This window comes from Stenella coeruleoalba (assembly GCF_951394435.1).
Source record: "Stenella coeruleoalba genome assembly, chromosome: 9".
Lineage (NCBI taxonomy): Eukaryota > Metazoa > Chordata > Mammalia > Artiodactyla > Delphinidae > Stenella > Stenella coeruleoalba.
The window spans coordinates 63,582,266-63,609,621 of record NC_137155.1 but is presented as its reverse complement, the minus strand read 5'-3'; the positions used below and the strand labels follow the sequence as shown (position 1 = coordinate 63,609,621).

At 43.3% G+C, this 27,356-nt stretch overlaps 1 protein-coding gene across 4 annotated transcripts in view; it reads right to left on the bottom strand.

The window, feature by feature from the left end:
- LOC307192045 (uncharacterized protein) overlaps positions 1–27,356 on the bottom strand; it is a 440,635-nt gene that overhangs the window by 124,790 nt on the left and 288,489 nt on the right. The window lies entirely within an intron of this gene.

Genomic DNA, 27,356 nt, shown 5'->3' with positions numbered 1-27,356 from the left:
GGCATTAATTATGTGTAGCACAGACACCTGCGTTTGTATTCAACAAACATTTAGTAATCACTTGGTATATGACAGATTTGGGGCTAGGGACATTTATGTCTCTGATGACTAACAATATTTATGGAATGTGTAATTTGAGCTCTGTTCTAGAGGAGGAATTAAACAAAATATTATTATTCATTGATTGACATTTTAATATCTTTGAAATTAAGATGTATTTTATAACCGATAGCATGTCATAGTTTAATGATGTGTCCTATAATTAGTAGTGTCTTAGATGCAATAAAGTTCAGCGGAAAACGTGTGGTCCTTTCCATTTTGGATAAAATTGAGTGTGTGTGTGTTTATCCACTGCCCCCTTGTATTTACTTGTAACAAACATAACTGTTTAACACTGAACTCTGGGTTCACAGGGGCAAAAATGTGAAATATTCTGGGCCTTTAAGATTCTCCTTGGACATATGAGAGGCACTTTTAGAAGAGGACAAAGAGTAATAATTTACATTCTCCATTTGCCAAAGGGATAACACAGATCCAACCTCCTCGACTTCATTGTCTACTCCTTAGGAATTTCAAAACATACAAAGAAAAATGTGAAGTTGGTTTCACCTTTCCAAACAGTGGCCTGAATCTCACCATGCTTAGTCAACACTTAGAAAAATAACAAGTTTATTTGGCTAGGATTTAAAATAGCAGCTCTGATGATCTGTTATACATTTGCCACTTTGGTTATTTCTCTTTTGAGGCAAGCACATAAATGTGCATAGTGTGTTTGTAACAGCGGAAAGGAGAAAGGATCCATTTGAAGCTCGACCATCCCCACTGCACAATAGGCCCCCAATAGGAAAAGAAGGGCGTGGCTTTCTGAGTGGCAGTCTTAGTTTTGGCAAACATGGGTTTAGGCACAGCACATTCAAGTCTTCTAGTATTTTCTGACCAAGGTTAGAAAAAAATGGTAAATGGGGTTTATTCTGAAATGGGGTTTGGGGTTGGAATGCATAACTCTAAACACATCATTCTCCTCTGTAAACACCATCGATCAACAGTTCCCTTGCTTGCTGGTTTACATACAAACCCTAGCATTTCAGGACTCCACACCGCAACACGCCCACCTTCTGTTTCATCACTTTACACCTCTCCTTCACTGACCTTATTTCTCAACCAAGCTCGGAAAGCTGGGATCTCTCAGCTATGCCTTACCTTTTCCTGACTGTATGGTTTGCAAGAAAATCCCGTATCTCTTGCTATTACAATTCTATCTATCCTTGGACGACCTTATCTCAGGTATCAAACACCTTTTCTCGTGGAGCCTCCCCTGTTCTCTCCAACTGACCCAATCTGTCTATCATTTGATCTTCTCTAACATTTTTTGGCCTTCTATATTTTACCACTTTCTTATTAAACTTCCCGTAATAGCACAGTGCTTCTTGAAGTGTCGTCAATGCCATTTATATTAGAACCCCCTGGAGCCCATTCCAAAGCCACTGAACCAGGATCTGCAGGATGGGACTCAGGAATATGCATATTTAATAAGCTTCCTAGTGATTCCACTGCTTTTTGAGGATTACTGGTGTGGTGGAAAAGGCTCCCCCACCTTTTTTGTAAGTTATAGAAAATATCACACATATTCAAAAACAGAATGGATAAAAGGATGTATCTTCATGAGCCTAACGCTCAAGTTTAGCAACGATGATAACAGGGCTAATCCTGCTTCACCTACACCCTCCTCCACCTTCCCTATAGCCCCTTGGATTATTTTGAGAAAGTATCAGTTATTACATAATTTCATCTATAAATGTTTCTTAATGTAATCTAAAAGATAAGGACCATTTTACTTTAAATCACAACCACAACAGCATTACCACTCCTGAAAAATCACTAATTCCTTGGTGTGGTAGGCAGAATAATGCCTCCCTCACTCCTACCCCACTCCCCGCAAGATGTCCATAGTCTAATCCTGGGAAACTGAATACACAGCAAAAGGGGCTTTGCAGATGTAATTAAGGTTAGGAGCCTAAACATAGGGAGATTTTTCTGGATTATTTGGGTGGGCCCAATCTGATCATGTTAGCCCTTAAAAGTAGGCAGCTCTCTCCAGCTGGAAGAGGAGGAGGAAGGCAGAAGAAAGATGAGCAGAAGGGAAATCTGAGGAGATTCCGAGTGTGGGAAGAGTTTGGCAAGTTGTTGCTGGCTCTGAGATGGAGGCACCGTGAGCAAGGACCAGAGAGAGGTCCCTAAGAGCTAAGGATGGCTTCTGGTTAACGGCTAACAGGAAATGGAGATCTCAGTCCTACAGCACAAGAAACCGATTCAGTCAACAAGCTCAGTAGCTTGAAACCAGACTCTTCCCCAGAGCCTCCGTAAAGGCTCGGCTGATGCCTTGATTTTGGCCTTGTGAGACTCTAAGACCGCCAGCCCAGACATGGTGTACCTGGATTCTGACCTGGAGAATTGTGAGATAATAAATGGGAGCTGCTTTAAGCTGCTAAATTTGTGGTAATTTGTTACGGCAGTGATAGAAGACTAATATACCTGGTATCATTGAATATCCAATCAGTATTTAAATTCTCCCATTGTTTAAAAAATGCTTTTATAGAGTTGGTTTGTTTGAATTGGGATCTAAGCAAGGTTTACACATTTCATTTGGTTACTATGTTTCTTAAGCCTCTTTTAGTCCATAAGTCCCCCCTTCCTCTTTTTTTCCTCTCTAGCCATTCATTTGTGTAAGAAATCAGGTCATTTTGAACTGAAGAATTTCACATAGTTTGGACTTTCCCATTTACAAATATGGTGTAGTTTAACTTGTTCCTCTATCCCCTGTTTTTTCCCCACAGGCTAATGGTAAATCTAGTGGCTTGGTCAGATTCAGGCCTGGTTTTTTTGACAACAGGTTGTGTATACATCTTCCTGTTGTATCACATTGGGATCCTGCTTAGGGATATAACTCCCCCTTGGGTTTTTTACCTAATGAGTTTCTCAGTCGTTGATGATTACAACCTAGAACTATTTCTGCATTAGTGGTTGCAGAGTGATGATATTCTAAATTTATCATTCCTCTTTCACTTATTAGCTGGAATCTTCCAAAACACACCAACTATTTTGTTAATCCAAGGTACAGTTCATGCAGGAAAGTCAGGATAGCTGCTTGATTCTGAAAAGGCTTTGAAGACCAGTCTGTGCTCTAATCCTGCGTCTGTTATGTAGTGGCTAGTTTGCCTTGTGCAAAATATTGTACCCCTCTGAGCCTCAGGTTCATTATTATAAAATGGAGACAGCATTGCAGGTTTATTACAAGAATTCAATAAATGAACTTATGTAAAAGCACTGTGCCTGTTACAGAGAAGTGCTCATCAAATATCTGTAATTACGGGAAAGTCCTCCTACGATGGCCCTACGATTGGGCCCCATGCACATCTCCGACAATGCAGCTTCAGCTTGCTATCCAGAGCCTGCTCTGGAAAATGACATCTGCCTCTTTCGGGGGGTGGGGTGGGGATTGTTCCTGGTGTGTTTGCAACTCCAAGGCTGCCCTTCCTCCCTGGGGTCCTCAAGGCCCTTTCACAGCCCCTTGGAGCAGCAGCTGTGACTACGAATGGCCTCACCCCAGCTTCTCAGGGGCTTCTTGTGGATGTTTCCCCAGGGTTTACAGTTTGTGGTCGAGTTCATGTCTCACTGCCAACATTTTCAGCAGGGAGAGTGGGGAGCAGTGCAGGTGGTGGGGTTAGGAGAGGGTAGCTTGATTCTCCTCCCAACTTGGCTGTTAGCTGGCTGTGTGGCAAGCTACTGGAACACGGCCCCAAACCAAGGGGAGGGGGTCTCTGAGGCCCCTTCCAGTTTGAACCTGTTTTCACTGGAGTGCTACAAGCTATGCAAGCGGAGCTGGGAGGGTTTCGCCCGCCTCTGTGACTTCCCTCAGCCTGAACCAGTAGAATGTCCTCCAATCTCAGGACTCTCAAACAAGAGTTGTCCTCCCTCCAGCCTGGCTGGGCTGAGTGACCGTCTCTCTAACTGGCTGTGACCCTCTCAGGCCTGTTCTGCATAATCAGAATAAATTGGAGGCTAAAATATTTGTCCAGGCAATTCTGATCAAAAACGTCCCTTGCTTTGATCTTTCAGTCAAAACAAGGTATTCTCCCTGAATTCTGAAGACATTAACCTTGAGCACTTATTCTGCTAGGAAGGCAGGCTTCTCAGGGCTCATTAAGGTCCTTTCTCAGCCGCTCAGCCCTGACCAGGCCCAGGGCTTTGTGCTTTGCCCCCGTAATGTAAATACTTATTGGCAAGTGTAGAGTTTGGTCTGGAAACCCAGTCCTCAGTGGTGCCAACGGCTACCTGCCTTTTGTCTGTGCTTTCAGGATTTGGGTTGAGTAGCCCCAGAAGGGGACAGCTGGAGCATGAGGGCACCAAAGGGAGGGGCAGGACCTGAGTGGTAACACTCTTCGGGAGAGATTATGGGGATGGAGCAATCTTTCTTTCCGTTTATCTGCAAAGAGAATTGGTTCAGGCATTTCAGCAGTTAGCACTGTTAGGTAAAGGGCTGGTCTCTGCTGGCTGTGCTAACCACAGGAAGCCTACCTTCCTCCCTGCTCTTTCCCTCAGGCTGAATGGGGAATCCCTCAAAACTGTGATTGTAAAATTGGGGGTATGGGTATATGCTAAATCATCTTTCCTGCTTATACCACAGGGCAATGACAGAGCACTAAAGACCAATAGATTGGTTTTTATTATGAGTGTTTTAGATAATCTTACTAGTTGTCTCAGGGGTGGCTGGAGAGGACATCTATTGTATTTTGTTGGCCAGGAGTCCTTTCATTTGGACTGGCTGCATTGTCCTGCGATGCACGGAGCTGCTAATTACTGCAACCATCTCCATCCACCCTTATTCTAGTCATGGGGGTGGGGACATGACCCAGTCAGGCCAATTGTTATCCCATCCTCTGGGCCCGTGATTGGTCCTGAGATGGCAGTGACCCCATCCAGGCCTATCAGAGCCCTTTGGTGTGTTTCTGAGGCTCTCAGTTTCCATGGTCTGCTGAGATGATCTGATATAAGCTCAAGCTACCTGCAGCCATGCTCCTTTCCCCATTACTTCCACCATATGGAGGAGCTATCTGTTGTAGGAGAGATTAGTAAGTACTCAATGAGAAGCTGAACCAAAATATGGAAATGTATCACTAGGCTAGTTTTACCAATGAACTTCCCCAGTTACATGAGTTGAGTTTCCTGGGTTTGTATCACTTGAAAACAAATGAGTTTGGGCTCAGACAGGGATTACAAGTCCAGACTGGGATTCAAATTCCAGTCTGCCACTCACTAGCTGTGTGAACTCGGGCAACTTGCTTAACTTCTCTGAACCTGTTTCCTTATCTGTAAATGAGGAAAATGATATCTACCTCACAGGATTATTATGAAGATTGAATGAGGTAATATACATTAAGTGCTCAGTTCAGCAGCTGGCAAACAGTAGGCACTCAAGAAATTTTTATTAAGTACATAAAATAATATTGATATTTGTTGAATTAATCTAAGGAAAGTTTTAATTCTTAGATAAACTTTTACTTCTCAACATAGGTCACAGGTACTACTGGAGGTGCATAGTGGTGGGCCACAGGCACCAGCAACCACAGAATAAACACACAGCTCTTCTTAGATCAGCAATTAATTCTATATATTTTTATATTAAAAGAAAATGGGTGTATTATGGAATAGAAAATAAAAGTAACTTGACTCTTTAAGTTAAAAGAGAAGAATTCAGGGGAACTCCTTGCATGTACAAGGGACATTGTCCTCTTCCATTAAGTGTGCTCTGAGGACAGGGTTTGCGACACAACACACTGAAGAGGAACAGCACAGTCCTGGGTGCCGGAGGTGGTGGCCCAGCCTGCCTCTGACTCCCTCTGCCTCTGTGAGGCCTGGGCAAGCCATTCTAACCTCTCTCACTTTTTTTTTCTCATCCAAAAATGAGTTTGTTTGTCCTAAAAAGTTTCTTTAAGAGTCTAATATTCCATCTTTGCCATGTGAGTTAGTGAATTCCTTGTCAAGTAGAAATGTTGAAAAGGGGACTGAATGGATTAATTTATTAGTACAGGGTTTATCTAGTTTAATTTCAGGTCCAATTCTATGATTCTATTCTGAACCTTAACCACCTACAGTGTAATAATTTATGACTGGCATGGACATTTTCTAGAAGTGTGGTACACCTAAGTTTTTATAGTAGTAGTTGAAAAGTATTCATTCAGTGTTGATTTTAATACAAATCAAATCTGTAATAATACTATCATAATGCATATATATCATAATACTATATCATAAAATCAATAATCAAGGGGCTTCCCTGGTGGTACAGTGGTTAAGAATCCACCTGCTAATGCAGGGGACATGGGTTCAAGCCCTGGTCCGGGAAGTTCCCACATGCCGCAGAGCAACTAAGCCTGTGTGCCACAACTACTGAGCCTGAGCTCTAAAGCCCACGAGCCAGAACTACTGAGCTCATATGCCACAACTACTGAAGCCCACATGCCTAGAGCCCAAGCTCCGCAACAAGAGAAGCCACCGCAGTGAGAAGCCCATGCACTGCAACTAAGAGTACCCTCCTCTCCCTTCAACTAGAGAAAGCCCATGCCCAGCAACGAAGACCCAACACAGCCAAAAAACTAAATTAATAAAAATATGTAAAAAAATAAATAAAATCAATAATCAAATAGTGATTTTAATATTTTAATACTGACCATATGGGTATATGGCAATAGGTTTAAAGCCAAAGGAAAGTTGGCTGGGTATAAACCCAAGCAGGGTAGCCCTCTGGACATTTGTAGGGAGGAGATGAAGGGTTTTTTTTAAACATAGAGGTCAACATAAAACTTTGCTTTGCCTGGCAGAGTTGGAAGGAGAGAAGGGGGCTGGGACAGAGACATTTAATGTTTGCCAGATACCCCTGGTTCCTGGACCTGGTGTCTGTGAGGCACTCTGTGTGGTCCTCCCTCCATCCTTTTCAGCAGGAGGAGAGACCCTGTTGGGAGTGATGGAGAGGAGATTACAGGCTGTGGTGTGGCAATAGGATGGATGGGAGGACCAGCCTCCTGGAGGACCCAGAGCACCAGGACCGTGCAGGATGCTCAGGGAGAGCAGCTTGGGAGGAACACAAGGCTTCACCCATGTTGTCATTTAAGAGTGTGTGAGGTGGACTTAGGAGGCATCAGGATGACTTTTTCATTACAAAGATAATTGTAATGTCTTTGGTAACTTGGAAAATGGTTTAATCCAGGACCGAACATGATTCTTCTTTTCTCCTAATTAATTTATTTTCTGCCAAAGAAATTGACTGTGTCCCTTTAAGTAGCACCAACCCCAGAGCAAGGTGCCCCTGGAGGATACCATGGGATCAATTTTTCAGCCAGGGACAGTGCAGCTTGGCTGTAGGGCTTAAGGCTTTTAATTTGCTTATACATAGAGTGGCTTGAGCTCTATACATCACCAAATCAATGCAAATCAGTTTACTTGAAGCTGGTTCAATTTGAAAAGAATTTCATTAACCAGCAATAAAAGGCCTGGTTTAATATAATTACTATAGGATCCCAAGCTCATCAGGAAGGATTCCTTTTCTATAATGATCTTAACATTTATATTATGGCATTTTCTAAGAAAAAAAAAGGGAAACAAAAAAGCATACTAGAGGAAGATGTTGAAAATAATACTTTTTCTTATGAAATTCAGTGTTGGAACTACCATTAAACCAACTTTTCCCCCATATGGCAAGGGCCTCGAGGCGGGGGAGAGGTGGGGAGGAAACATATTTACGTAAACATTTGTGTGTGGATGTCTACAGGCACATACCCTTAGACACATGTTCGATGCATTATCTAATCCGCACAGAACTGTAACCACTTAAAGGCGGAAGAGACCTTAGTGGCATTTAACACAATCGCTTAATTTTACAGAAGAAGAAACTGACTCTCAGAGACCATAAAGAGTGATCAAAAGTCAGCCATCTGGTTAGCAGCGACGAGGGCCTGGAAATGAGGTCTTTGCTTTCCCCACTGGTGTTGAACCCTGAAATCCCTTGCCCCTCTCACAGCAGGTGGGGAGATGTATGGTGGGAAGTCACCTCCCTGGAAGTGCTTTTAATAACAAAGAAGGAAATCCTGCCATTTGCAACTACATGGATGAAGTTTGAAGACATTCTACTAAGTGAAATAAGCCAATCACAGAAGGACAAACACCGTGATTCTGTGTATCGGGAGGTATCTAAAGTAGTCAAATTCATAGAATCAAAGCGAGGAATGCCAGGAGGGGGAAACGAGGGGTTTAATCAACTGGCATAAAGTTTCACTTAAGCAAGGTGAATAAGTCCTAGAGATCAGCTTGCAACACTGTACCTAGAGCTAACAATACTGCATTGTACACTTGTAATTTTGTTAAGAGGACAGAGTTCATGTTAAGTGTCCTTACCATAATAAAAGATCATTAAAAGTAAATTGTAAAGGTCCACTTGGAGGTAAGGCATTTATATTTTTATATGGAGAGGATAGCCATCACCTTTGATGACTTGGAAAAAGGTTTAGTCTAACATGGAATCTGGTTTTTCTTTTCCCCTAATTAATTTATTTTCTGCCAAATAAATTGAATGTGTGCCTTTAAACAGCACAATTCCCAAAGCAAGGTGCCCCTGGAGGGAAGCGTTAAAGAGGGACCTTGTACTCCATGTCACCAAGATTTCACCCCTGTGCCCATTCCCTGTACTAACTCTATCTTCTCCTGGAAGAGTGTTAATCCGATTTGTCTTGAGACCTGCGTTCCCTCTGGGTCTTGAGTGACTAGTGGGTGGGGCTGGTGAGCTTGAAGGTGGGTACCCTGCACCATGCTCCCCCATGACCACATCGGAGGTCTTACTCCCACGTCCTATGCTCACTTGCATTCCCTGGCAGGCCCAAGCCAGTTCTCCTCTTCTTCCTCCTCTGCTGACCATATAACTTGGTAGATAAGGCAGGCCCGGGATCCATTCTGCAGCTCATTCACCTTAGAGTCAGAGGACAGAGAATGGGAACCCAAGGAAGGACCTTGAGCCTTAGCTCAAGTTTTAATTCAACTTTCATCAAAGAGTCTACGTTAGGGGGCTATCTAGATGTCACCTAGGTACTCATAAAGCAGTTCTTTTGTTTTCCATCTGGTTGGAAGCTCAGAGAGGAAGAGGAGTGAAAGGCAGGGCAGGATCAGACAATTCCTAGGTTTGTTGATCTTCATCTCAGTCCACAATCCCTCATCCAAATGCTGGGGGCCAGGAGTATTAGAGAATTCAGAATTATTCTGTGGTCACTAGGCTAACAAGTAAGTCCTAACATCTGGTCAGCGTTGAAAATCAGTGTGGCTTGAAGTAGGGAACACACAATTTTATTCGGATGATGCAGAGTTTAACCAGGTGTACAGATCAGACGCTGAAGTCCTGGTCACTGATGAGCTGATGGGATTTGGATTGTGTGGCCTCCCAGGGCAGCCTGTGCCACCTGCACACATGGCCCTTCCCATGCTATAGAGTGATGGTTACAACCACTAGCTTGGAAGTTCCAATAGTTTGAATCCCTGCTCACTGCTTATTGAAGTTGAGGCTTTTAGGAGAGTCATCTAATAGTCTAATGCTTGGTGCCTACCTTAAAGACTAAGTTATATACATGCACCCGTATGTTCATAGCAGCACTATTTACAATAGCCAAGGTATGGAAGCAACCTAAATGTCCATCGACAGATGAATGGATAAAGAAGATGTGGTATATATATATATATACAATGGAACATGACTCAGCCATCAAAAGAATGAAATAATGCCATTTGCAGCAACATGGATGAATACAGAGATTATCATGCTAAGTGAATTAAGTCAGAAAGAGAAGGACAAATACCATATGATATCACTTATATGTGGAATCTAAAATATGACACAAATGAACATATCTACAAAAAAGAAACAGACTCACAGACATAGAGAACAGACCTGTGGTTGCCAAGGGGGAAGGGAGGTAGGGGAGGGAAGGAATGGGAGTTTAGGATTGGCAGAGGCAAACTATTATATACAGGATGGATAAACAAGGTCCTACTGTATAGCACAGGAAACTATAGTCAATATCCTGTGACAAACCATAATAGAAAAGAATATGAGAAAGAATATATATACATATATATATGTATATATACATATATATATATAAATCTGAGTCACTTTCTGTACAGAAGAAATTAACACAACATTGTAAATCAACTATACTTCAATACAATTAAAAAAAAAAAAAGAGTCACAGAGAAGGAGCTTTTCCAGTCCCTCATGGTGCCCAGTTGAAGTCTCTGGCAATGTTTTTGAATAAGCTATTTCTCAGAGATCACTGAAGTATCTCAAAATTCAGTCTGGAACATGATGTTAAATGATTTTGATTTTTCTTAGTGATGCACAGAACGTGATCTGAACTAAGAAAGAATCGGTTCTGACAAGAATATGTAAAACTCTTTGTAACTACAAAAGTAGAATTAAATTGACATGGGCATTAAAAAAAAAGACTGAGTTATCTAGTTGAGTGCAATGTGGACACTGAATGTTACTGTTCGGTCACCCCACTAGGACCTGAGCTCCTCAAGGGCAAGCAGTGTTATCTCATTCATCTTTGCATTCTAAATTGATCTCTTGAGTCTAGAACACAGAGGATGCTCAGTAAATGCTTTCTGAAGGTAGGAATGAATGGATGAAGAGGACTGGTGATTTGCAAAGCAATTGCTCATAACCTGTACTGGGAAAGTGCATGGGGCTTGGTGGTCTCTATTCACCCTCCAGGCCTCACTTCCACTCTCCTCTGCTTTGCTCAATGCCCCCTGGTTTGGACCCCTTCTGAGGGCTACATCCCTCAGGCTCTCCTTGCCCTCTGGCCTCTGGTTGGGCTTGGCAGATGGGAGGCACCAGTGGGAGATAGGAGGATGGAGGAGAGTGAGGTTGGGGCGTTTCTTCCCCTCCCTCCCTGTTTCATTGCCTCGGTTCTTGGCTGTGGGCTTCAACTCTGGCCTGGGAGGCCCTCCTCACCAGCTATCAGTAATAGGATTTCCTTCCTTGTCCCTGCGGACAAGAGATCCTAACTTCCTGCTGTTGCTAGTCCTTGACTGCCTCAAAATCCATTTGGGGTCCCTTTGCCCTGCCTATACCTCTTTAACTGAAATACTCTAAGTGGAATTGCATTTGCAGCCACGGCCTTTGCCTCACATTCCTGAAAGCAGTTCTTTTTAGGGCGTCAACAGACATCAATAGCTTATCCATACCAGTTTGTAGCAGGCTTTTAAAAACAGAAAGCAACCATCCAAAGGATGAATTGGGTCCTTCTGAATTATCTTGAAATTTTAGTAATTGTGTTTTACTGTTCAGAGGAAAAAGGAAGAGGTCTGCAGTGTGCACAGCACAACAGACCTAGGCAGCAACACGCCCATTTTACAGATGAGGAATATGAAGATTTAAAGAGCCACCTGTCCCGTCCCAGGTTGGCTCCCAGCCTCTGGCAGAGGTCAAAGCTGCATTCCATCTGCTACTAACAGTTTGTGAGCAGAAGGAAAACCCAATAAGACTTCTTTACCAGAAAGGCCAGCTGGACCAGCAAAAGCAGATTTGGAGCTTCTGTGGTGGAACCCCTCTTTCTTGAACTACACAGGACAGTTCTGTCCATGGTAACGTTCTGCTCTGGCAAGGGCTGCTTAAATTCTTCAGGTAAGAACAAATTTTCCCCAAGGCCACAACCAAGAGCCACGCGAGGGACCGGCTTCTCTTTTCTGCACCAACCCACTGGAATGGTCTTGGGATGCCAGCAGCATTCCTAAGTGCAGGGAGAAAGGTGCCGATGGTGGGGAGGTCAGCCTTGAGCCATAGTGGAAGCCGCAGAAAACAGGGTCTGATTTAGAGCAGATGTGAGAGGCTGCGAGGGGCCATCTGTCCTCAGCTCATTCAGCCCTTCTGTTGTGTCTGCCTCTGTTTGCTGCCTCAGCCCCCAGTGGCCTGGGCTAGCGCCGCTCTATTTTTAGTTCACATTTCACCTTTCTGTCTACGAGATGCTTTTCCCAGCGTAGGAAAACACACTGCAGCCATGGGCTCAAGCGCTGACCTCCTCACCTCTGCAAGCCCCTGTGACCTTGGTGGAGGGAGCAGCTCCCACTTGAAGCTCAGTGGGGCTCCTTCTGGGGGTCTCAGAGGAAGGCTCTCATGGTCCATGAATTCTTCAAGGCTGCTTAGTAGGAATAGTTGTCAAGAGACCTCAGGACACTATCCTGGCTGCAAACGAATACACAGGGCAAGGGAAGGGCCCCTGGATTGGATAAGTGACAGCCCAGACTTGGTGGAGAAAGGTAGCCTGAGGTTCTCCTGCCCCTCGTGCAGGGTCTGTATGGGGCCTTGAAAAATGCTCCCCCATCTTCTTCATTCTTCATATTCTCAACCAGGATAGGGGAAGGAAAAATATGCATTAAATTTCTATTATTTATTGTTACTGTTGGTAACAATATTTACATGCTAATTAGGGAAGAATTTGAAAATATAGAAATGTAGAAAAATAATTCAACCCATTTGTTACCATGTAGAGACAATCACTGTTAACACATTAATGCACCTACTTCTAATCCTTTTGAGTTACATATATTTTTTACAGTTATAATCAGACGGTAAATACAAAATTGCATGTAGTAGTTGTTAAAAGTCTGTTTTTTTCCTGGTTATAAAAGTAAAGGAATACTGCGTATAAAATTTAGAAAATGTATTAAAAGTAAAGAAGAAAGGAAAGATTTCCAATATCTCATCACCCATGAATAATCACTGCTAATTTATTGGCATCTGTCCTGATAGCTGTTTTTCTATGCATTTAAAAATATAATCAAGATCATATTGCCTATTTGATTTTCAAGCTCTCTCAATAAAGGAAATCCACAGATTCTAGAATGAAGATGACATGAAGAGGAATTTGATGACAGATATCTGCTCTTGATCTTTATCCATTAGAAAGCCCAATGATTCAGTTAATTAAACAAACAACTTCTAAAATGACTTCAGTTCTTGGGCAGTCAGCATCGATCATGTATCCTGCTACACAAAGCTGTTTTTAAGCATTTATTTGAACAGTTCTCCTGACAAAGTGTTCCAACAGTGTAAAATGTTTTAGTGTTGCTAGCAAGTGATGGAACAGAATGACACCCACAGTCATCAAACGCAGTAAGTTTCCATCTGAACAAAGCGAAGGACGTGGTGTCAGAAACACAATTCCTGTTTATGAAAAGAAGATGTACCTTTAGCTGGACTAAAGACTTGAGGGCTACGTACATAATTTATGTAGAAAGTCTGTATGTTTTCTTTTAGCCACATGGCTTAGCAACAAGGGATGGGCTGTGATTCAAATGCTAGAAGATTCTGAGTTAAGCCCTATAAACTGTCCTGTGTGGGAAAGTCTAGGGACAGCCGAGCCAGCAGGAAGACTCAGCTAATGTGAGATAATGCACTCTGGGGCTTCTCCTCCCAGGGAGCAGGTCTCCTTGGAAGGCCTGGATCTCCTGCAGTCAGTAGTAGCACCACACTTCAACCCCAAAAGCCTGCTGTGTAAGCAATTTGACTTCTGTACCCAGATGCCAAGGCAGGTAGGGGGCATGGTTTTCACACTAACCCTGGCAGATGCTGGGAGCCTAAACTCCTGAATGTGAAGTGCTAATGCAGCAGGGCAGGAAGGAAGCCAGAGGTACCTGCAGATGTGTTCATCTTTTATCCAGGGGTTGCACCCTGAAAGCTGCTGGCTACCATGTGGGAAGATGCATGAGGTCAAGGTAAGAAAATGCTTATTTGGACTTCAGGGGATGGGAAGAAAATTAGACCTATACAGCCCAAGTGACTATAAAATTTTCAAGGTTTTGTGTTCACTTTGTAGAATTTTTTTTTTTTTTTGGTCTCCAGGAGGGAGAAAATTGCACAGGCCAGTCTGCACAGCAATGAAGATCATCTATTCAAATCCCATCTCACTTGGCCATCTTCCTGACTTATGGGAGAAACCTCTCGTCAAAGTATGGATAGCTCTGGGTTTCCTGGAAGAATGGTCTCCCCTTGTGAAGAGTGTTGGAAACACTGTTCAATGTTGTAGATACTGGTATCTGACAGTTGATTTTTACCACAGAGTTATTGAAGCTTGGGAAGTGATAGACTTTATTTGACTATAAGTTTTTTAGAATTCATGATACTATGATAAAAGCTGATATTAATTTACTTCACCTGGTATATGCATTAATAATTTGTGATGCTGCTTATAAAGATTTAAAAAATAGTATCCTATTGGTAACTCATCACAGGATACTACATTCTAGGCTACCCTGTTATTGAAAACAACTCCACTAAGTATGATGTACAAATGCTTAAGAAAACAGACTGATGATTGAGGCCAAAGCTAAACAGAAGCATCAACAGACCAGAATAAAGCGGTCTTTCCCCTGCCCCAGGTTCCTGCAAGAGACAAGATATTCAGGTTGCTAGATCTGCAGATTCCAAGCTGATCTACAGGACCCCTTGCTGAGGCGTGCTATGTCACAGCAAATACCCTTCCAGCTGGTGACCTCCCTAGGCCTGGTTCAAGCCCGTTAACCAAATCCCAGAGGAAGCGAGCAAAGGAAGAAACATGGCCGTTAAGAGTGTAGAGACTTCAATTCTAATTCCTGTGGCTTGCTGGGTGGACTTTATGAATCTCAGTTTGCTCTGTTGTAAAGGCAGAGGCATTAAATCAAGTCCTCGAAGGAGCCTCGTGTGAGCTAGCGTTTGGGCAAGTGGAAAGCAGCGTGTGAAGGCTGGTCAGCTCCCTTATTTCAGTCCTTGTTGCTAAACCAGAGCCAACACACGATTTCCCCCAGAGTCTCCAGAGGGCTTCACTAGCCAGTTGCAGGGGTTCTGCTGGAGGTGGTGTGGGCAGGCTTTGGCATTTGCAAGGTCAATGCACAAGATTGGTTCAAAACTGCTGAAGACCTAGGCCTTTGTATTCCATTCTCCTTCCCTGCAGGGTGAGGGCCTAGGCTTGTGGAGGGCCCACTGGGCTGCAGCCACGTCCAGGAGGGTCTCAGCCACAGTGTGGTGCACACACTGAGGGAAGAGTAAGCAGCTGGGGCGGGCAGCCCCAAACCTAGATCATTCTTCTGGGAAGGGAAGATGAGCAGCAAGAACAGAATTAAATGGGGCCAAGAGCTCAGGAGCACTGCATGGGGAAGTGCCCAGAGGTCCCTTAGGAGGACGTGCTCATAGTAGTGTTTTAAATTGCACTTTTTAATGCATCCTTTTTTTTTTTATTGGAGTAATGCATTCTTATATTGTATCATGTAGACAATTAAAGGAGTTGAAACTGTCCAGTGATGTAATCCAGAGACATGGACACTTTTACCATCTGTGTTTTCAGCACCCACTTCATAGCAGGGTCAGAATTCTCCAGTTTCAAAACGCGCATGTCTTGAGTACTCAGGCTTCACAAGCCAGCTAGTACAGAGGTGGCTGCATTAAGCTGGCCCTTGAAGGCTGCAAGTTCCAACCAACTTATCTGCAAGCATTCCAGTCTTCCGAAGAATTTTCCTCCCTGGTTCCTGTTGTTTCTTGGAAGTTTCCAGGGATGCTTGCGTGTGTCTGAGAATCAACTCTGGTCATTGCTTGCTATCATGGCCGGTAAACAGATGGTCCTGTAGGTATCTCAGATATGGCCCCTGAGCTGACCTCTAGCCTGCTGCCCAAGCTGCCCATGGGCAAGTTGCTGAAGACCCTCTGCACCACGGTGCTGGGAGCTGGGCCTCTCTGAGTCTCGATGTCAAGAACACCTGGCCACCGTCAGGGCTGCTGTGGCTGGGAGGTCCCGCTCCACTCTGTCACTGAGCTGATGCACTTGGAATCCAAGCTGTTTCCTGGAAGTGAGAACACTGCCCGATTCATCTCCCTCTTTGTGTTAGAGTCAGCTAGTGGCAGAAGAAAGCTTCTTGAGCCTCAAGTGTGACGGCCCTTTCAATTCCCACACAGCTCTTTGTTCCCAGGAAGCATACCTGCCACACAAGTGACCTGGTCAGCATGGGGTGTGGTGTCATTCTGTACCCAGAATCCCACTGACTCCTCATGTGGGGGTCCCACAGCTCAGGCTGGGCCACAGCATCGGATTCCTATGTCCCGTGGAGTGGATTTCTGCTCCAGGGATTGTGTTGCCCCGCCTCAATCTTCTGAGGTGCTGGGGCCACCTCAGTCTGTCAGACACGTCCATAGGCATTTATACCAGAATTCTGGCAGGATTAAAATTTGCTATATTATTATTTTTTGTATTTTGCCAGGAGATGCTTGGCACCTGTGTTAAGTCAGAGATGTAACTGATCTATGGGATGAGCAGTTTTATCACCTGACACTTGAGTGGGAGCATCAGGACTCCACAAGGCCTGGACATGGGGACATGGATGGAACTAACATGGGTCACCAGCACTGGAGGAGGAGACTGGATTGGGTTTGAGAAGAATTATAACCTAGTGGACTGCCATGTCCAAATCACAGCCCTCTCACTTATTGGCTGTGTGACCTTGGGCAAGTCACTTTGTCTTTCTGTGCCTCAGTTTCTTCATCTGCAAATGAGGTATGATAATAGCACCTACTTTATGGGGTTATTGTGATGATTAAATGGCTCAATATATGTAAAACACTCGGCCTGGCATATTATACACATTCTTGCTATTATTCCTGAGTTTTGAGGTCATCAAATGCACCTAAACTCACTAAATATGAAGTCTCCCAGGCCGGGTAGAGCAAACATCTCAGTGAGTATCCCACGGAAGACCCAGGATTTTCTGGTTATTCAGTGACATAGCAGATAAGCAGCACTGACCCACAGCAGTCCTTCTGGTATGGAATTAGGACCAGGATTCCTACCAGGCCCGAAATACGACCTCTGGACCATTTTTTCACTACCTGAATGGCTTGGACACACAAAAACTGCTCCCACAAGGAGACTAAGACGCCAAGTCCTGGTGGGAAAAAAGCAAATTGTCCGATGGGCATTTGGAGCATTTGCCCTCCTGACTTGTAATTATTTTTTCTGTTATTTGTACAGCTGAGTCAGAGCTTCCAGGAGAGTGAGGCAATTCCAGGGGGACCAGTGGGAAGGGAGAGAGTTAGGGAGAGAGTGGAGGAGAGAGAGAAAGAGAATCCTGGAGAATGTTTTCTCTGGGACTAATCAATTGATTCAGCAGTTTTGGCACAGAAATTTCAATTTACTGGACATCTTGTATGGACGTTCCAGTACCTTTATAAAAGAATGTCTTGTCCATAGTGTTTTGGCATTTTTACTCCTGGATTTAGCCAAAACTTGAGAGTTTAAAGACCTAAGAAAGTCACTAGGGAGCTCACAAAGCATCGAGGATGTGACTGCAGGCTCTGGACTCAAATCTGCTCTGACTTTTTTTATTAATGGTATCAGATAGTCTGGAAAACTGCTGGAGGCCAAGTTTGTTCGTATGGACTGAGGTAGGCTTAAAGGTTTCACACTGGTCCTTTCTGCTTGAAAATGTGTGGGAGTCCTCCTGGAGGTTAAAGAGGAACTTCACTCTTTTTCTTCATTTCTTCCTTGACTAAAGTCTCCTGTGCTATTGCTCTGAGGATTTTTTGATTATAAAAAAACTTTGCATGGCAGTTTCAGATCTCATTTCATATTTAGTACTATATTACTGGACATTTCTCATCTTCTAGTGTTTTAAGGTAGCAGTTTGTGTTTTAAGAGGTTATTATATCGCTAATTATTTTCAAGTACTCTTCACCCTCAGTATTTATTAAGTATCTGCTATGTTTCCAACCCCTTTTTTGGGCAATTTATGTGAGGCATGTTATTGGAAAGAACATTGCATGGGTAATTCTGTTCCTCTCATTTTACTCTTGAGGAAATGGAGGCTCAGAAAGATCAGGTAATTTGATCAAGGCCACACAGCAAGTGGAAGAGGCAGGATTTCAACCTAGACTAGCCGCATCCCATGGACAGTGATTGGACAATTGATTCCATTCACTCCTTGATGCCCAAGTGTTCTCTAACTGCCCTTTCCAACAAACTTCTTGCTGTTCATTGATTGCGAGTGTTCCCCCCGGTCCAGGGCTCCACCCCGCACAGCCAGGGTCCTGGCAAGAGGCCCCACCCTCATCTTCCAGCTTCCTCCTTTGCCTCCCTCCAGTATATTCTCCAAGTAGCAGCCAGAGTGAGTTTTAAAAAAAATGTTATGAAAAATATCACATGTACAAAAAGAATACATTTTACAGTGAACATCCATATACCAAACCCTAAATTCAACCATGAACATTTTACTAATTTTATCACAGATCTATCCCTCCATCCATCCCTCAATCCATCTTATTTTTTAATGCATTTAAAGTTAGTTGTAGACATCAGTACTCTTCCCCTAAATATCTTAGCATGTATACAGAACAGATTTGTTTTTAAATGAAAGGCAGATCATCTCATTCTCCTACTCATAATCCTCGGAATAAAATCTCAACCCTTGCCGTGGAGCACAAGGTCCTGTGGGATCCAGCTTTTCCTGCCCCTCCAGCCCAATTCCTTATTATCTTTCCCTTGCTCACTTAGCTCCACCCATAGTGGCTACCTTTCTGCTCCTCAAACATGGCAAGAACTCCCCTGCCTCAGAGGTTTTGCACTTGCTGCCCCTGCCATGTTTTCCCCTTAGAGAAGCAGGACACAGTAGGTGCATAATAAATGTCTGTTGAATAAATGGATGGATGATGGAAAGAAGAATGGAAGGAGGGAGGAAAAGAAAAGGAGAAGGCAGAGAGGGCTGGGAGGAAGGAAAAAGGAAAAAGAAAGGAAGGGTGGATTTTCTGCTGGCGAGTTGTATGTCTTTTTCAGGGGTTGCCCCGAATTACATCAGTGAAGGGAAGAGGGTTTTCATCCGTGTGGCTCTTTGCTGAAGGCTTTCCCCTGAATCCAGACCTTAATGGAATGTGCAAAGTGTTGTTGTGAGTGTTGGGAGCAAGGCGGGCTGGCATCACTCTGTACCTATTTCCTGCTGCCCCTGTGCTATATGCCTCCTCCATCAAAGCCTGATCTTTTGACTTTACTTCTGAGAGATTTGCAGGGGAAGCTGGGAAGTTCACAATAGAGGAGATAATTTCAGTTCAGAGTCTTGAATTTCTCCTCCTTTGATTCATGAGGTAGGAAAATATTGCCTCTGAAAAACTCTGGACCAGCACAGATAATATTTAAAATGCCACATAATCCAAGGACTCCCCAAGCCTTTCTCCTCTGCGCGTTCTTACGGATTTTCAATAATTGTACTCAGCCTAAATCTCCCTGGTCCCTTTGCTCTTGCTGTACACAGGTCCTCCAGACTGGTTCAAAGTCGCGCCCAGTTTGTTCTCTGAGTCTTACGACAGTGCCCAACTAGGCAACCAAGCATGTTCTCAGGGTGACTAATTGTTGCTGTTATTGTATTTTTATGGGACTGAGAGGGTAGGGACAGAATCTGATACTGTAGTAAAAGCATCCAATGGGTCATCAATGGAAAAATAAACATGGCTGGACATGCCGATGTGTATGTTTTGTTCTGTATTGCCTGGAGCTTGATTTACATGGTGTGTGGGGGGGCGGGGTCTGGATAATGACAGCATTCAGAGCGGAGGCCTCCAGAGATCTTAATCTAGCCTTGACCCTGGGGGTGCCCGAGGGGAGTTCATCCTCTTCTCTGGGCTTTTGCATCATGTGCCCTGGTGATGCCTGCTGCCCACAAGGCCACTGAGAGTTGGGCCATGTCTCTGCTGCTGCTGCAGATGCCCCTATAAGGACACTGGCCTTTGTGTACAGGGCTGTTTCCTTGGGTTTGAAAAGCTGCTCCCCTCAAGGTGCCATATTTGAGCTGTGTGCCCAGAATCCTCCTTGGGTTCTATGTTGATGTGAGAGGAACGCCCTGCTCCCCCGCCTGAAGCCACACTTTGTCACTGACTAGGGTGGCTTGTGGCCCCTTATCTCAATTGGTCCCTACCTGAAGGCCTGCAACCATAGAGCTTACCCACAGTTCTGTGCATCCTCACTGGCATCCTGCCCAGGCCCTGTCATTGTGAGATGCCATCCTCAACCTGGGCCTCCCACCCTTGTGTGGATGAATTCACGTAAAGAAAAGCCACGGATTGGCCTGCAGTGTTGCAGCTGGCGGTGTGTTTGACCTTGATCGTTCTGGAGGTTGGGGCTCCTGACTCCCCATGTTTTGACTGCGTCATTGGGGGGCCAGTTCCATGTGTCCTGGAAGTGACTCCTCCAGACCTGATGCTTTCATCAGCACATAATTCCCTGTTTTCAGTCTTTCTGGCCACAGTGCTTTCTGCTTCCTGCTCTGAACCCTGACTGATATGGCATGTCTGCTCCATTTCATTCCTCCTATCTCTTTGAGGTAGGCATTTATATCCTGCTTCCAGAAGAGGAATGTGCATCCCAAATAGGATACAGACAGGGGCCATATGTGACAGAATCTGGCTTTGAACTGAATTTTCCGAGGTTCAGCTTTTAACCACTACATTGCTTTGCCTCACCTGAACATAAAGGATGCACGAGGGAAAAAACAATGTTTGGGCAGAAGGGGAGAGGATCCCTGCAATGTTCTCCCTTCCTTCTCTCCCCAATGCCAGGCTTCCTCCCTCCCTGGTCTCCAACACGACCAGACTTCCTGAAAGAATGTGCACCCCTGCCTGTGAAACCTATTCCCTTCCTGTCCTGCTCTAGCACTACAAGAGGGCAAATGGAGATCCTAACATCCCACCAAATTCTAGAAAACGGAAATGCTTGTGGAAATTCTGCTCCACCTCTACGGCTTCATCCATGTGCATCCTTTGCTTGTCCTCCAGGCTCAAATAATATGCTCACCCTCTGGCATTCCGTAGTTTTCCAAGTAGCTCATTTGTGTTTTCAGCAAATCTTCCCTATGGTGTGGTGACTTCTGTGTGCTTCATACCTCTTCTACCAGCCTAGAACTACAGTTTATCACTGGATCCCCCCTTCACTTGCCAATGCACATTTAATGAGTACCCACAGTACCAGGTCCTGTGTCCAGCTCTAAGAATCCAGAGATGAACAAGATTCAATCCTCAGAGTCAAGGAGCTCCCAGTCTGGTGGGGACTGGCAGACACTCTATAATACAACATCAATATAAAAACAGAAAGATGTAGAAGGGGCTGGGGCAGGGGCTGGGGGCAGAGGAAGCCTTCTGGCTCAAGAATGGCTTTCCAGAAGAAATGACTGTGAGCTGAGGTTTTGAAGTCTGGGTAGGAGTTTTCCAGACAAACAAGGTAGGGGAGGACATTGAAGGTAGAAGGGAAAGCATGTGCCTGGAGGAATTTGGGGACGCACAGAGGGAGGAGGCAGGGGGTAGGTTAGGAAGGGGTGGGCCAGGAAGGGCTCAGCAGATGCTTGGCACAGAGTGGGTGCTACGTAAATGCTTTCTGCATGAGAAAATATATATTGCTGCTCTTTTGCAAGGAAAATGAAGGTTTTGCTCTGCGGATTGCCTGAGCTCTGCTTCAGTGCAGAGCTCTCTTTCCAGGCCTGCTTAAGCCATCCATCACAATGAGAGCATGCCCGTGAATGCCGAGGGAGGGGGTCATGGGGGAGAGATGAGAGAGCCAGAGGGAGGGCTGGCCGCACACGAAGCCTCCAGCAGACAGCCAAGCTGCTCTTTAATGAGGGCTCCATCGATCACTCTGTCCCTGTATTCAATTTGTGGGTCTTGATTTGGCTATTATAGAGCGCTTCTCTTTCCTAATTTCAAAGTCCATGTTTTTATTAAAGCCTCTGAAATCGTTTTCACCCTCCAACTTTGGTTTCTTCCCATAGTCCTTTATCATCCTTGTGAGGAGGCTGAGCTGTGCTCCCTACTGTGGGCTCAGAAAAGTGAGCTACAGCTCGTCCCCCACAGTCCCCCTGGGTGGGCAGAGGAACCCAGGGCCTTGGTGCTCACCACCACCTTACTGTCAGGGCCTCTGTAGGGCAGCAGCCCACATGGAGGACTAAGATGGCTTTTATATTTTGCAATGGCACAGTTTTTGTTTTCTTCTGTGAGATATAAGAACTTCCACTGACCTTAATCCCAATATCTCTGCCTGCCCAGAGGTGGAAGAACATGGGTTTATATCTTACCACCAACGCACACTCTGTGTGTTTGACCTTGAGCAAGTTACAGAGCCTAGTCAGTTATTCAACCAAGTCTCAGTGTTCCTGTTTGTAATAGGATTTACCTTGTAGGGTTGTTGGGCGGATTAGATGTGATACTCTGTGTAATGGGAAGCATACAGGCATGGTGCAACGTGCTGCCTCGTGCTTGCTGCATAATCTTATGCAAGGTACTTGACCTCTTGGGTCTCCGTTTCCTTATCTATAACACGGAGATAAATAATCATTCATCTGCTTCATAGGGTTGTTGTGGAGATTAAAGAAGGTAAAATATGTAAAGTGCTTGGAGCAGTGCCTGGCATGATGCAAGTACCGCATAAAGCTCAGTACAATTGTTAATTTCTTTACTCTCATCACAACCCTACACATCCATTCTATAGAGGAGGAAATGACGCACAGAGAAGCTAAGTACATGTCAAAAATCCTTAACTCTGTTATCAGTGCTGTCCAAAAGAACTTTCTGTGATGTGGAGATGTTCTACAGTCTGTGCTGTCCAATCTACTGAAAACTTGAGAGTGTAGCAGGTAGAATCTGCCCCCAGAATGGCCCCTCAAGGATGTCCACATCCTAATCTCCAGAACCTGTGACCATGTTTCATTGCACAGCAGAAGGGATTTGTAGGCATGATTAAGATATGATCTTGAGATGGGGAGATTATCCTGGATTATCTGGGTGGGCCCAATGTAGTCACTAAGGTCCTTGTAATAAGGAGGCATGTGAGTCAGAGCCAGAGAGAGAGATTTGAAGGTGTTACACTGATAGCTTTGGAGATGGAAGAAGGGACTGCTAGCCAAGGAATGCAGGCGGTCTCTATAAGCTGGAAAAGGCGAAGAAACATAGTCTCCCTTAGAGATGCCAGAAGGAATGCAGCCCTGCTAATACCTTGAGGTTAGCCCAGTGAGACCCATTTCAAGCTTCTGTCCCCAGGATTGTATGATAATAATTTTGTGTGGGTTTTAAGCTACTAAGTTTGTGGTAATTTGTTACAGTGGGAATAGGAAGCTAATACACTGAGGAACTGAATTTTAAAATTATTTATTTAATTTTTTATTTTTATTTTTATTTTATTTTTATTATTATTTAATTTTAATTAATATAAGTTAAGATATAAATAGCTACATTTAGCTAGTGGCTACCATGTTGGACAGTAGAGCTCCAGACAGTAAATGATAACCAGATGTTCAAAATATGTTGTTAGTTGAAGAGGTAAAATAAAAAGCAGTTCAGTGTAGAAGATACTATTTTTGCTCCTATCTATCCATTCATCCATCTGGTTATGTAGACATCAGAATGATAATGAGTAGTGGGATTACTAATACTTCTCTTCATGATTCATTCTTGGTAGGTTGTGTGTTTCTAGGAATCTGTCCATTTCATCTAGGTTATCCAATTTGTTGTCATATAATTGTTCATATTTTGCTTACAATCATTTTTATTTCTGTAAAATTGGTAGTAATGCCCCTTCTTTCATTTCTGATTTTAGTAATTTGAGTCTTCTCTTTTTTTTTTTTAGTCAATGTAGTTAATGGTTAGCTAATTTTATTGATCTTTTCAAAGCACCAACTTTCAGTTTTGCTGATTTTCTCTATTGTTTTTCTGTTCTCTCTCTTTTTTTTAATTGCTGCTGTAATCTTTACCATTTCTTTCCTTCTGCTAGCTTTTGGTAGTTTGTTTTCCTAGTTCTTTATGTTGTAAAGTGAGTCTGTTGATTTGAGATCTTTCTTCTTTTTTGAGGTAAGTGGTGACAAGTATAAATTTCCCTCAGCACTGCTTTTGCTGAATTCTGTAAATTTCAGTAGGTTGTATTTTAATTTTCATTGTCTCAAGATTTTTTCTAATTTTCTTTGTGATTTCTTCTATGACCCATTGGTTGTTTAGAAGCGTATTTTAAATTTCCATATATTTGTGAATTTTCCAGTTTTCCTTCTGCTGTTGATTTCATTGTTGAAATTCTCATTTTATTCATATATCACTTTTCTGATTTCCTTTGGCTCTTTGTCTGTGTTTTCCTTTAGCTTTTTTACTTAAAGACAATTTTAAAAGTCTTTGTCTAGTAAGTCTGATGTCTGTGTTTCCTCAGGGGTGGTTTCTAGAGATACAGTGTTTTGTTCTTTTAATGGGCCATGTTTTTCTGTTTCTTTTTATACTTATTTTATTTTTTGTTGGGAATGGGACATTTGGATAATATGTCTCCCAGTCTTTGCAGATATGTTCTGCACTACGGCACCTCTCCCAGTCTTTGCAGATATGTTCTGCACTACGGCATTCCTCTACTTAATAGCTGGACATACTTTGAGTCTTGAAATTAACCCTAGGTGGAGGCTTAAGAGTTTTACAAATCTTTTCTAAACATGTGTCTTGCCTGGACCTGTATGTGGCTTTTTCACTCCCCTTGAATATACAAGGAATTGAATATTTTTGGATGTTTTAATTTCCCAAAGAGTCTCACCTCAGCTTCTCTCCAGGGATTTAGATATTTTATTGTTTGCCTCCATTTGCATCTCTTGCCTCAGGTGCCTGCAGATTTTATGAGCTGTACCTGCTGCTTTTTTGCCATTTTCCTCAGCCTGAGATGAAAGCTATGCCACTTTTCCCCACAAGCTACAAGTTAGGCAGAACAGAGACCAATCTTTCAGGCAGCTCCCAGACAAGCTGTAACATTGCAAATGAAGTCTGCTTTACTCTCTCTGGTACAAGGGAGAGATCTGGGAGCTGGGCTGCTATCTCCTCCAGACCAAGACTGCTCCACATTAGGGAGGGGATGGAACAAGGGTGAGCAAAAATGTCGCAAAATGTCCTACCATTTCAAATACGCCTTTTCTTGATTGGAAATTTGTTTGGTTGCTGTCAACCTTTGACTACTTTCCAGAGCTCCTACACAGTTACTGTAGCCAGTCACTAGCTGTTTTTTAAAAAATGTTTCTGTGGGGGAACGAGAGCCTGGCACTTCCTTGTATGCCAGTTTGCTACTAATACTTTTAATTTTCTTCTTATTGATACCAGACTTTACAAATTTTATGTAAAGAACAATTGTTTCTTTTATAAGAAAGGTTAAAAATTACTGAGAAAGAGATGGTTGTAAGAAAATATCTCACAATAGCAAAGGAAATATAAACTATATAATAAATAAAAGAAATATAAACTACCTAGTAAGCTTAACAACAGGTGCTTGTGAACTAGAGTGGAAGCACCTTTTACGTAGGCGTTAGATCACAGACTGAGCTCTCAGCTAAAAGCTTATATAGTCAACATAACCTAGTATAACACCCAGCACCTTGAGATGCTGACACCACGAAAAGTGCCAGAAGCTGAGGCTGATCCTCCATTCCTGTCCAGAATGTGCTCAGTAAGTGAAAGATGGGCAGACTCAGCCACACTCTCTAAACTCTTTGTCCTTCAGATACATATAGTTTTATTTACATCGTTGTTTGAATGTATATTTGTTTAGGCTCAGTCTCTATAAATAGAATTACAAAAGGATATAAAGGGATAAAAAAGATGACTTAAATAAATGGCAAGACATACTACATTCTTAAATGAGGAGTCAAGTATCATGAATATTTCATCCTTTCCCATTAATAGACTGGCAAGATGCAATTTCAATAAGATATATACAGGATGTTTCGCAGGAAACATGACAAAAATAATTCAAAATCTCACATGACATAAACCAAGAATATGGAAGATGATTCTGAAAAAGGTGAGTATAGGAGCAGGGGGTGATGCCGCTTAGCTCTTCTTGCTATTAAATTACACTGTAAAGTTACAATAGTTTTAACTTTACGGCACTGATTCAACAACAGATACATCGATGGAAGAGAGTAACACAGAAATAGTCTTTTATATTTAGAGTAAATATTTGATAAAATAGGCATTATAAATTAATCTGGAAAAAGGACTAACATTATATATAAATGTGTAGAATAACTGGTTAGCATTTTGTAGTAAAGTACTATTTAGATCGTCCTTTTTATTATGAACCAAAATAAATCCGAGATGAATTTAGTTTCAAATATTAGAAAAAGTTGAAAATTTGAGTTAACTATTTATCAGACCTTTTGTGGAGGAAGAATCTTTTTTTTTAAAAAATAAATAAATTTATTTATTTATTTTTGGCTGCATTGGGTTTTCATTGTTGCACACGGGTTTTCTCTAGTTGTGGTGAACTTTGTTGTGGTGTGCGGGCTTCTCATTGCAGTGGCTTCTCTTGCTGCGGAGCATGGGCTCTATATGTGTGGGCTTTGGTAGTTGCGGCACGTGGGCTCAGTAGTTGTGGCTCGTGGGCTCCAGAGCACAGGCTCAGTAGTTGTGGCGCACGGGCTTAGTTGCTCTGCAGCATGTGGGATCTTCCCGGACCAGAGGTCAAACCCATGTCCCCTGCACTGGCAAGTGGATTCTTAACCACTGCGCCACCGGGGAAGTCCCAAGAATCTTTAAGTTTGAAAATAATAGAAAAATTTCACAGATGGAGAGCGCAACTGATTTAACTCAAACAGTTTTAACTGCCATTAACAAGATAAATAAGATAAAAAGAAAAAAAAAAAACACTGGAAAATATGTGTCGTACAAGTGGCAGTACATTTAAAATTGGGAGATTTCACATATATACCCAAATCTCAGGCTTATTTGAAAAAATGGAAAACCCAGTATCCTGTATGTAACCTGCCTTGTTTAGGCTGTACAGTTTATCACGGTGGTTCCCTCACTGTGTTACTTCTTTTTTGCTTCACTCATTCACCCATGGGCCCTGGAGATTGCTGCTCTTTGCTCAGAACAATTACACCAGTTGCCTGACCAGTACATTGGGTAGATTTGCTTTTCTGCCACTTCAGTGACCTCTCCTTGCCCTCAAGAGCAACTTTATGATTTTCTTCAGACTCCCCTGCAAGGGCCAGTGGGGTTGTCAAATCTTTGCGTCTCTGAGGCCAGGAGAGCTAGTCCCTTCCTGGAAGTCAGCAGTTCTAAACTTTCTTCCTTGGCCTTTTCTACTGCTGCACCCAATCTTCTGTCTCCTGGGTCACCTCTTCTATTTTCCCCACCTCTTCCTTCGTGCCCCAGGCAAGTGGCAGCTGATTGGCCTTCTCTTGGCAGGTACAAGTGGGTGCTAATGAATGAAAGAATGTGCTGTCCTTACACCTGATAAAGAGGTAAT